Raw genomic sequence first — 12,048 nt, 5'->3', positions numbered from 1 at the left:
CAAGTGTGTGAAGGGGAAGAGGATGGTACAGGCAGCCTTCCTCCATCCCACGCACAGTGGGGAGGACTTGGGGGGAGTGGATCAAGGCTTTTAGCTCTTGCCCTGGCACAGCTTTTTGGGCTGAGCCCCAGAGCAGGGGGCTGGGGGAGATGATGCCCGTTGCTGCCCACCCTGGGATGGACGGGACAGGGGGCCCCATCGGGCATTTGGTGGGAGCTTCTCCCCGGGCTCTGGCCGAGGCTCTGCTCCAAACTGTTTGCATCCTTGGCAAGGAGGGACAGAAGCGCTGGCCTTCCCCAGCCTGGCCTCACTTATGGTGCTAATTAGGGAGGTTGGAGCTGGCAGGGCTGCTCTCCCCACCAGCCGCAGTAACGAGCGGCGCTGCCAGAATCGCTTAATGGGGAACAGATTCCCCCAGTGCGGGAGGGCCCTGCGGGCTGGCCGTGCCGTGCGTGCTTGTGTCCCACCATGGGAAGGGGGTCACACGCACCTCACATGCCCCAAGCACACGGCTGCCCCCCTTAGTCTCCCCCCCCCCCCGACTTTGCTCCAGTATTAAATGCCCTTTTAATGCTGCTCCCGAGGGACAAGGTCCCTGCACAGCAGCTCTGTCCACCCAGCGCGGCTCAAAACTCGTGGGCAAGGTGGAGCGGGGAGGTGGGGAGCAGAGCTGGGCTCTTCGTGGAGCACGATGTACTGCTGGATGTACGTGATACTCACGCCTACAAATGTACTTTAGTGACGGCTGCCTTCGAAAAATGCAAATAAAATAGCAGTTGCTGGTGCAGGGCTACGCAAAAGTGCAGCCTGGCCCTGCAGAGTGATGCTCTGCAAACCCGCCCTCAGAGAGGTCCCACCTTCTTCACTGGATGTTCGGGGCTGAACATTGGAAGGGACAAAGCCAGATTTTTTTCGCCCCTGCCCCAAGCCTGGGGCACATTCACTGCCCTGAGCAGAGCTGGCTGCTCTGCTCACGTCTTAGGTGCTCCTGAAAACCACAGGGACATCTGGGATGCAGGAACGATGGACCAGATCAGGGAACGATGGACCAGAGCAGGGAATGATGGAGCAGAGCAACTCAAGACTCTGGAAAGGGCTTGAAAAGCGAAGTTCAAGCCTTCCTCTAGATGCAAGCTGATGCTGGCCATCCACCTTGCAACCCACTGGGGAAGGCAAGAGTTAAACCCTCCTGCCTGGGAATTAATTAACAACAGATGTGCTCAGTTTTAACTAATTACTCTCCTGCCAGCACTTGGTTTTTACTGTTCCCTCGGAAGCCTCTCAGAGCTGGGAGCCATCACGCCGTGCCTGCATGGATGCTGGCCCCGCAGCCTGGGCTGTGCTGGGCACCCTGGGCTCTCCTGCCCTCCTTCCCTGGCCCCTCGTTTGGTGTCTCAAGTGAAACAATTCAATAAAATGGGCTAAAATTCATGAAATGGTCCAGTGACCTAAACTAGCATTGCTCTATCGTTGCTGGGTTATAACAGCTTAGTGGCAGGGTCCCCTCAGGAGCTCCTGGGATGGGCAGTGCATGATCCCAGCTGAATGTCGGTGCTGCTTGTCCGCTGGCAGTTTATTATGGACAGGGTATTTGGTGTATTACTGATGAGAGCTTGTTGCCTAATTGCTAATAGCCAGGGCTGCACGTTCCCAGGGCTGCACCCGTGCTGCCGGGCTCCCAGGCCGAGTGTGTCTGGAGATGCAGGCAGCGCATAGGGAGCTCTACAGCACGAGGCTTGGAAACTATGGCAGGAGCCGTGGCAGGCAGGTGAGAAACCCTTCTGCTTCAGGGCTGGCTCCCCCCATTGCCGCGAGGTTTCTGGCCCCCCTCTCTTTCTCTGCGTGCTGCTGGGCGGCTGGAGGATGCTGTATGGGATGAGCCTTGAATTCAAGCAGCTTGGATGCACCTCTGCTCCTACGGTGGGGGACTGCTTTCAACAGGCCGAGCTATTTCTGTCCACAATCACAATCAATAAAGCAAGAGAGAGGATTTTTATTTTTCCACTCCAAATACTTTCTTCATCCTGTTTCCTCCCAGTTCACACGGCGGACTGGGGTGCGCTCCAGCAAGGGGGCCCACGAAGCCATCTCCTCCTCCTCCTCGCTGCCAGCGCAGTCCCCCACTCCTGCTGCTGCCCCAGCCCCGTGGCAACCCCAATGGTCCCCCCTAATTCACTGCAATCGCAGGTTTGGCTGGGGCGGGGGGGGGGGGGGGGCTGGCAGTGTGTGTGAGAGAGGCATTGCACGTGTGTGTGCGTGCACACACACACTCACACACACTCACACACACAGACACAAGAAAACACTTTCAGAGCCAAAGGGAAAAAAAATGAAACTAGGTCTTTGGAAGACACAGCGGCTCATGTAATCCCAGGTTCTGCTGGGCTGCCTCCGCACAGCGCGGCGATGCGGGGGGACGGGCTGAGGGGAGACAACTGCAGTCTATTAAACTTCCTTTGAGAACCTGCCAGACTGACAACAGCTGGAAGGAATTAACATTTCAGGTCCACCAGCTCCTCTCCTCGCTTTCACCCTTCCCCAAAAACCAGCTCGAGGCCGCAGGCCCAGCAGCATCACTTTTTCCCCACTCCTTGGCGTCCGACAGTATCTGGTCCGAGCTGATTTCTCCTTTGATCCTGAACGTGCCAGAAGCGTGAGCATCTGCGGAATGAAAAAGCCCGGTGTCTGTGCCAGCACGAGCACCCAGTTTGGGTCCATTGTGTCCTAGAGATTTGGGACCGAGGTGGGGTGTCTACTGCAAGGTGGCTTCAAGCCATCTCGCACCTCTCAGCCTCCTGCACAAGAGAGAGCGCTGTCAAGGAAGGAAAAAACCACCCCGGCTACCAACTGCTGCTGCTCGGTGCAGCACGGACGCCCTGCACGCCTGCGAGATGCAGGAAAGGGTTTGTTGGCCCGTGAAACCCCACCGGCTGTCAGAGAGCCCGTGCTTGCTGTCGTTTTGGGGTGCCCTCATGCTGTGCGTGCACCCATGCTGGGGGGAGCCTTGGAGCTGCCCGTCCCCTAATTATGGGGACCTGCACCCCAGCAATGGGGTGCTGCCAGCCTGGCACCCTGGTCCCTTCTGTCTGTGCGGTGGGAGCTTGGCAGGAGTCTGGTTGGGGTGGGGAGCGGAGTGGGACAGCCCCGTGCTGCTGTTGCCAGCAGAGATTACCCCGAAAGTTATCGCGTCTCGAGGGAAGGAGGGGGTGCAGAAGCTGTCTGAGCTCAGTGATAGCTGAAGCAGTGCAGAATTGGCAAATGCCGGAGGGTTTTGCTGCCAAACGGCAATCTGCCTGAAAGCGCCGGCTCCTCCAGCCAGCCTTGGAGGCTGGGACCCAAGCGGAGACCATATATCCCCACATTCTGCCTTGCTACCAAGTTGGAGAAGGAAAATGCAGAAACGCTCGTGTTAACCCTCTCCTGGGCGCCTGGGGAGAGGCAGAGAGAAGCCAAACAGCCTGGTGAGCCCCTCACCCTTACGCACTGCCAGAGACCAGGGCAAAGAGAGCAGCCGAGGGCTTTGCCCCCAAAAAACCACCGAGATCCCGAGGAACACAACAAGGGACAAAGCCAGGATGCACAGGACAGCTGGATCCACGGTCCCTAGTGTCACATATACATATATACTCATATATACATATATCCAGGGAGGACCACTCGATTCAATGCAACCCCTTCAGCCTCCTGCCCAAAGGTAGAGAACCAAGGTTGAAGCCCAGCTGTAGGAGAGCTGGACAGACACACGGCCCCCGTCTCCCCCCCAGGGAGTGTTTTCCCTTGCCCAAGCACCTCCTGGAGCTCAGCATCACCAAGGGCTCTATCCAAAGGGGGCTCTGCCTCCCGGCTGGAAGGAGCGGGCCGATCAGGTCAGGGAAACACGAGGGAGAAACAGCCACTTCAGAGGGGCTGATGATGGGATCGGTGTGTGGTCGAGTTCCCCAGCCACGGCCGCCTGGGGAAGGCATGGCAGTGCTGGGCTGGGGCACAAGAAGGCCAGATCCTGGCCTGGCAGCACCCTGCTTTTGTGCATCGCCATTGCCAAGGCTAATTGCATCCACTGGGCTCCTACTTACGAGCCCCACATGGGGTGCTGGGTCCTCTGTGCTTGCAGAGCCGGGGCCTGAACCAGGAAACGTCACTACTAAAACTGAGCGACTTTTTGGTTTTGTTTTAATGACATTTCCTATGCCTTCAACACCTTAACGTACACCTTACTTCATCTGCAGAGCTGATACGAGCCCCATCAGCTCAAGCATCTCCTTTTTTCCCGCTAGCAAAAGCTGCAGCCATCGCACGAGTGGCCTTCGAGCGTCACCTCGCCCCTCTTGGCCATGCAATGCCAAGGGCTGGTGCATGATGCCGAGGGCTGGTGTGCAATGCCGAGGTGCTGAGCTGCCCCGCCAGCACGGGGATACCTGCCTTGCAGAGCAAGCAGAGACTTTTCCGCACGGCTCGTCAGGAAGAGGTGCCTCATAAACCCAAATAGTGATTTCCTGCTGCAGTCGGTGGGAGTTGTTTTCTTTAAAAATGCAGCTGAAACTGGAGAGGAGATGGAGTTAGCTTAAATATCTGGGAGCTGGGGAGTTTGCTGTGTGTGAGACAGCGCCGGCAGCCAACACACACACACGCGTGCATGCACCCACCAGGGATGCCAACATTTGCAAGCCATTAACAGGAATATTTTGGGAGGAAAATTCAGCCCTACCTTTAACCCCACACAGAAACGCACTGAACAGCCCCAGTGAGTTATAGAGTGAAAAAAGTGGCACCATTTTTCTTTTAAGACCAAAGCACTCGTCCCTGCTAAGTAGGGAAAGTTGGCACGCATTGCGCACACGTGCGTGACAGGGCAAACAGACGCTCTCCTCCCACGCATTAATTCACTCCTATTTATATGCTGGGCCTCATATGGGCTCCTGCTCACACCCACCCTGCTTCCCCCCCCGTGTGCACAGATGCGGTGGTGGCATGTGGAGGTGACCTGAGCGCTCCTGTTTCCTCTGTGTGTGTGTGTTTGTGGGTGACAGACCCTACTGTGTGCTCTATAGTCTGTCTGACACTATATACAATACACACACACACACACATATACATGCATATATAGAGACACAGGTACCTACATATATATATATATATATATATATACACACATATATAAATATTTTCATGCCTTCATTTCTTTGCATATATATTTTTTTGTACCAACATATATATTTTTCTATACCAGCCCCAGAGGAACTATCTGCACTATCTTGTTGTTGCAGGCTTCATCCCAAGAGCGGGCTCTGGGTCTCATTCGCCTGTGGGTGGGTTTCCCCTCGGCGCTGGGATGCCCTGTGCTGGGGCTGGGTTTCCCGTGGAAAGCTGAACCTCCTGCCCGATTGCCAGGGCTCAGCAGCCCCCTCAGCAATCCAGAAGCCATCCCCTGCGCTGCCATTTGGTGTTAATTATTCGCTGGCACTGCTGATGCTGGAGGGATGCTGGTGGCTCCCAGCAGGTCCAGGCTCTGTTTCCACCCAAGCCCCGTTGATTTCCAAGCTTGTTAGTGCCTGAGCCTGTTCCACGGCGATGGGCAATGAAGGATTAGGGTTTTTTTTTTAATTTAAGGCTCTTTAAAGTGTGCTGAGTCCTCGTCATTGCTGGGTGTCTGCACCTTAGTGTCTCTGCCTGCTTCAGTACCCCTGCTGCAAAGCAGAGATGTGCATCTAACGTGTCTGGCTTGGCGATTTTGCTCAGGATTTTGGCAGCACGGAGGGAGCTCTCGTAACGTACACCGTGCTGAGCGTGCAGCCCCTCGGCTCGGCCGGGACCCAGAGGCTCAGCCGTGCTGGCGATCGCCAGGTTAACCTCACGCCTCGCTGCCTTCCAGCCACCTTTTATCTCCTTGCAATGAAGCGGATCCGGGGGCTATCGCAGCGCTGCCTTGCTGGTTGCACTCAGCCTCCTCCCGGGCCTCCTGCCCGAGCCGGGGAGCTGCTCTCCCCTTGCCGCACGTCAGCCGGGCAGCGAAGCCGCTCAGAAATGACTTCCAGATGTTGCGAGCAACACTCTCCCTCCTGCAGCCCGGAGGAGCTGGGATACACGAACCCTGGGCACGTTTCCCCGGGTCCCTCCTGAGCTCAAAAGCAGAGGCTGCCCCCTCGCATCCAGCTCGGCTGCTCTCGGCAATGGCAGTTTGGCTTTTCGGGCAGCCCGGCAGCTGCCGGAGCGCGGCCCTTTCCCATATACACCAGCGCCTTTCGACGCCAGATTGCCCAAGGTGTGAAGTTCTTTGGATGCTCCCACCTGGCTAATCCAAAATCGCAAAGATTTAAGGCAATTTTTATTGGCATGATGCTGCCCTCTAGTGAAGGGATGACCAGCCATCCCAGCCTCCCTGCCACGCTCGCACTGAGCCCAGTTGCCCGACGGGCAGTGGTCATTCCTCGAGCCTCTGGTTTGTTCCTCGAGTGGAAAATCAAGGCACGAGTATCCCATTTTTATTGCAGAAGTGCTCGGCATCTGCACCTCTTTGTCACATCCAAAGGCACCCATTGCACTAGCAAAGACTTTACACCCCTTGACCTGAAGCACTTTTTAGTCTAAAAGCCCCAAGCCAAAAAAGAAATCATTGTGAGAGGGATTAAAAGAGATGTCGGAGGCTGTGCTGGCAGCAAAAGCGCTGGTCGGCTCCGACCACCCCACGGAGATCTGCCCTGTTTTGGCTGTGGCAGTGACACCCCACCAAACAGGGGGTGCTCTGGGCTGCTTTGCCACAAAGTGGGGAGTTTTGCTGCAGAGCCTGGGGGCTGGGGACCAGCCAGGTGCCCAGTATTAGCGGTGGGTGATGGAGATGGAAGAAGAAATCTCCCAGCAGCGAATCACCTGACAAGGGGCGGTGATGGGGAACCACCTGCACAGGGGCTGGGGTATAAAAAGCTCTCGGCAAGGCAGGGTTTCTTTTGCTGGGATCGGTGGGACAGGCTTTGTGGTGAGCAGCCCAGGTAAGCATGTGCTCTGCTTCCCCTGGTGAAAAGCAGGGGAAGGCGGTTGGGGGAACCCCGGGCTGGCGATGGGATGGGATGGGGAAGCTGATTTCCTCCGTGCACCAGCTCACCCTCCCCTTGTGCAGGGTTGTACATTCTGTGCTGAAGAAGAAATTGGTTTCTGTAATTTTGGGGGGTTGGATCCTCCTGTTTCTGCCTGTAGCTCTCTGCCCTAAAGTTCTGATGCTTTCTTTTTTGTACTGAGCAGCCTTCTCTTCCCAGAGAGGTTTTGCATTTCTCCAAGTCCTAGGGCTCCCTTGTAGCCTTTGAGACAAAACAAATTGCTTTCTGGAGGTTGTGTTGTGGCTTGGTGACAACCAAATTCCTATGGTGGCTGTTGTCTCTGCTCTTCCCTGAAAACTTGGAGCTTCTGGAAAGCCCAGAGTGTCCCCAAGTGCCTCTCACAGCCCTGTCCATGAGCAGCTTTGCCCAACTAGCTTGATCCCAGGGTTGCTTCTAATGCAATAGGTATTTGGGGTTCCACTCACCGGGCTGGTGTGAAGGACCACACCAGGTCCCCACGAACCCCCAGCTCAGCATCCTCCATCCCTTTGTCTCTTACCAAGCAGCCAAGCAGTCCTGCAGTGCCCATGCTGCTGCTGCTGCCCGTAGCAGTCACTGTGCTTCAGAGGATTCGTTTTCACAAGGCATTTTACAATCCTCCAGTCAGGACAGTCCAGTGCCACCATTATTTCCATTTACTGGGCTGCAGAAGAAGGCTGGCCTTGCAGCTACATCACCTGAGGGTAGAGAGGAGGGTTAGCTCTTGTTTCACCTCACTCAGGTGTCAAGTAGGAATGAAAATCCTCCTCCCCTTTCTCTCCAGCCTGTTTGGACTGTAAATACCAGTGCTGGCATCCTGGCCCCGCAGAGCGCCTGGCACAGCACCCCTCTGATACCCCAATGCACAGCTCCTGACAGGGCTGGCACTGGGGCTGGGAGGAGACCCCTCTCTGCATCCCCATCCTGCAGCACCAGCCGTTGCTTTCTCACAGCAGACCCTGCAGCCTCCTCACTGAGAGCAAATACTTGGCCATGGGGCAGAGGAAGCAAACGAGGGAGGTGAGCATTTACATCTCGGGCAGTATTTCTTGGTTGTAAATGGGAGCTGTTGTGGCCGCAGCACTTAAATAGCCCCTTGAGTCTTTTTCTGCTTAAAAAGTTCCCAGCAGTCTTGCAGCAAGGCTGCCTGGCTCAGTCCCCAGTGACACATCTGGGGTCAATGTGTCTCTGTACTGGCCATAAGCCCCACTGGACTCACCCTCCTGGGGTCAGCACTGGTACCCTCCCCTAACAGAGAGGACCACAACCACCTCTCGGTTCCCACGATGGCACAGTGACTTTATACAACTGCTCTAATCCCAGTCGATACCCTACAGAAACAGCTGTGGCCTCGGAAGGGACATGCTGGGCATGGAGCAGAGCGTGGTGCAAGCTGCCCTGGTCCCTGCCTGGTGCCCCTTCGTCCCTTTGTGTCACTCTGCTCGCTGTTTGCTGAGCGTGCACAACACACCCGCACCGTGCTGTCCCATAAAGTTTGCGCTCTTCCAGGTGGTGGCTTAGGTCCCTTCGGTTTTATGTTTACGTTGAGTTATTTTCAGTAAAGGTTTTTTACTGTCTGAACTATTCCATGTTCAATAAAGGCTGTTATTGATGATGGTTCAATATAGCATCATAAAAACTGCACGTGGCAGAAAGGTAATGAAATGCCCTTTCACGATAGTGTTGCACAAAGTACAAAAAACCCCTGATAAAATCTCAGTTAATAAAACCCCTTGCACAGATGGAGGGAACTCTCACAGAGCATGTAACATTTCACCACTCTTCCTCCTAGAAGCAGGGTATCCTATGCCCGTGGCAGATGTCTGGGTACGGGCACAGCCACCTCAAGGATCTCCTCCCAGCTGGATACAGGTAACAGAGAAGCCAAATTGGGGGGATTCTACTTTTTGCCTCATGTAGACACTTTTGCTGAGACACAGACGAGGTTTTCCAACTTTCCCCCTGCGTAGTTTTTAGACAGCACGAGGCAGCCTCCTCTGATGGCCACCACTAACCCGTGCAAAACAGAAAAAGGCAACTGCGGTGCAGAAAGCTGCTCTGCAGAAGCGCCCAAGCCCCTCGCTGTGCCTTTGCCCTCCCCTTTCTCGGGGGGCTGTTGCAGAGCACCCACCAGTACCTGTGTGCAATGCCAGGGGATGCCCAGCAGCTGCAGTTTCATCCCCCTGCGTTTGACTCGCAGCAGCTAACGATGAAGCTTCAGGAAGGAAAAGGGTGTCTGCAGCCTCCCCGGCGGGCGAAGTGGCGGTGTGGACGTGGTGCTGGGCTGGAGGTGAGGGCAGGGTCCCTGGGGTCAGCGCTTGCTGCTCTCTCCTGCCCTGAGCTGCTGGGCTCTGGGTGGAGCAGGCTGAGATCCCTCCAGCAGCTCAGTGAGAGCAGAGGATCAGCCCTTGGAACTGGAAAAAAACCAGAAACCTGGCTGTGTGGCGCACAGCGTGCGTGTCCAGCTCGGTGGCACCAGGGCTCATGGAGGGTGGAAGCAGTAAAAGCATCTTGAAGAAAGGTGGGAGCTGCCAGCCCTGGTTTGCATCTCCTGCTCCTGGATCCTCACCTGCTCTTAGGTGCTTCAGAGGGAGATACCACAGCCAAGGCAACCGGGCTCCTCTGCTTCCCTGCCTGCAGACCTGCCAGCCCAAGCCTACAGCACCTTTGTTCACCCTTCCCAAACCTCCCCCTTTTCCTTGCCAGATCTAGGGATGCTCCCACTTGCACAAACACTAAACAACAAAAAAAATGCTGATGGGACATAAACCTGTGTGCACCTGGGGTTAAAGAGGGACTTCTGCAGTGCAGCTTATTTTGTAGCTGTCCCACCTGGAGATGTTGGGGGTTTTTTTAAGTTATCTGGGCATCTAGTGCCAGACCTTGCTGGGGGACAGGGTGGAGGACATAGGTGGCCTGTAGGTGAATGTCTCACCATGCCCAGGTGGGCAAGGAACAGCCAAACTCTTTAGCAGCCCCAGAAATCATACCATTTCTAAGCCATGACAGGGAAAGAGGCAATTGTTGCCCTTGCTTTGCTCTTTGGTGAATCACTTCTGCTTTTAGCCCAAATGAGGTGCTCGGGCTAATGCAGGCTGGGGGTGGCAGGTTCACAGAGCTGAGCTGGCACCTTCTGTCTGCACACGTGTTCCAGAAATCCCGAGGCTCTAGGGAATGGGGAGGAATAAATAAAAGTTGGCACCAGCCTTGAGGACTTCTCCCTGCAGAAGAGTGTGGAGTAATGAAGAAAAGCAGTAAGAAAGCTGGGGGGGGGGGGGGGGGGAAGAAATAATAATCTATCAGGTTCTTCGCTTGCCAGTATCCCCGAGTATAAAAGAAAACCCCCTGTCCCTTTGTCCCCTCACTTGCCCTCTACAGATGCACATGCAAAATCTAATTAAAATTTAGCAGAAGAGGGGAAAAAAAAAAATGACACAGGGTTTTTAGCTTTAAAAAAAGAGAGAAAGAAAGAAGATCCTTAACAAAGGCCATAATATTAACAGGGCTGATTCTTCAGCCGCTACCTGATAATATAGAGTTGAGCGAGCTTTATTAACGTTGGAAGCCTTGGCTCTTTGTTAATTACGGGCTTTGCTAATGATTTGGAATATTGGCCGGTTCTGGGGGATGTTGATGAATAGAGACCTCGCCAAGATTTATTCCTAATTATCTCATTTGTCTCCCTCCATTACTTTTTATGGCTGAAATTTATGGAGCTATTACCAGGGACCTCGCCACGGCTCTGAGATGATTTGGGAGAAGAGAGATGTTTAATAATAATAACAATAATAATAATAATAAAAAACTAGATTAATAGGAAACCAATTACGCAGCAGCAGGAGGTGGGAGCTGTTCCTGGGTGACCCCCGGTCCTGGAGGTGCCCAGGCCCCGGTGCTCCCCTCCAGCTTCTGTGTCCCCAGGAGGGAGAGGTGTCCTTGCCCAGTAGCCGAGGGACGTCTGGAGATGCTGCAAGAGCCATTGGGAAATTCCTCCTGGCACCTGTAAGAGTTGGGGAAACTCCTTCCAGAGGAGATGGCAGAAATCCAGCAGGTTTTTCCGTGCGTTCTCCTTGCAGCTGTCCCCGTCTGGGTCTCCTCCCTTCCCTCCGGATGATGCTCCTGAGCCCCTGCGGCTGCACCGTGATGCTCTGGCTCCCAATGCAGCCCAAGAGCTGAGGTTAGAGACAACACCGAAACCCCAAAGCACCCCAGGGATGTTCATCTACCCCCCGGTGCTTCCACTTCCCCACTCATCCCGCTGAAATTGTTCAATACTTTCATATCCAACACCTTGGGCCATTCACAAGGGGGTTTTGCCGCGTCCCCATGAAGGGGTGGTGGTGTCTGGCAATCACCAGTCACGTCTGCCACCTCTCCACAGGCCGTGCTGGGAAAGCCAAGGGTCTTCCCAGCAAACCAACACTTTCTCCCACCTCATCTCAGGGCCAGGGCTGACGCTGAGCCCGCCACTCTTTAATTACAATGCAAAGCAATTATTTTTCTCAGCTGTGCTGGGGACTAATTCTCTCCCAGACTCTCCCAGTAAACATTTTCCCAGTACTATCAAATTTGCCACACAAAGGAGAGCCGGGGCTGCAGCTTATCTCCGTGGAGTATTATTCCCCTATCTTGCAGCGTGTAAACCTACTCTCGTCCCGATAAGAGGCCTCACACAAAAGATCAAAGGCAGCAAGACTCTTATGGAGAGGAGGGTTTTCTTCTTTTTTTTTTTCCCCCCTTTTTCTTTTTTTAGCATTATTATAAATTTGCAGATCCAGAAGAAGCTGCAGACCCAGAAGAAGCTGCGTTCCCGCCCAGTAACGCAGATTAAAATAATTACCCGCCGCTGGTTTCATTAGCTAAGAGGAAAAAAAACCATTAGCACAAGCAATCCGGGGAACCCCAAATTACAACATCCCTCCTGGGGACGTTGCTGCATGGATGGGGCTGCAGCAGGGGCGGGACAGGAGTGTCCCAGCAG

Source organism: Leptosomus discolor, chromosome 21 (assembly GCF_034619465.1).
Source record: "Leptosomus discolor isolate bLepDis1 chromosome 21, bLepDis1.hap2, whole genome shotgun sequence".
Lineage (NCBI taxonomy): Eukaryota > Metazoa > Chordata > Aves > Leptosomiformes > Leptosomidae > Leptosomus > Leptosomus discolor.
The sequence above is the reverse complement of the archived record's forward strand: the minus strand, read 5'-3'. Positions refer to the sequence as shown.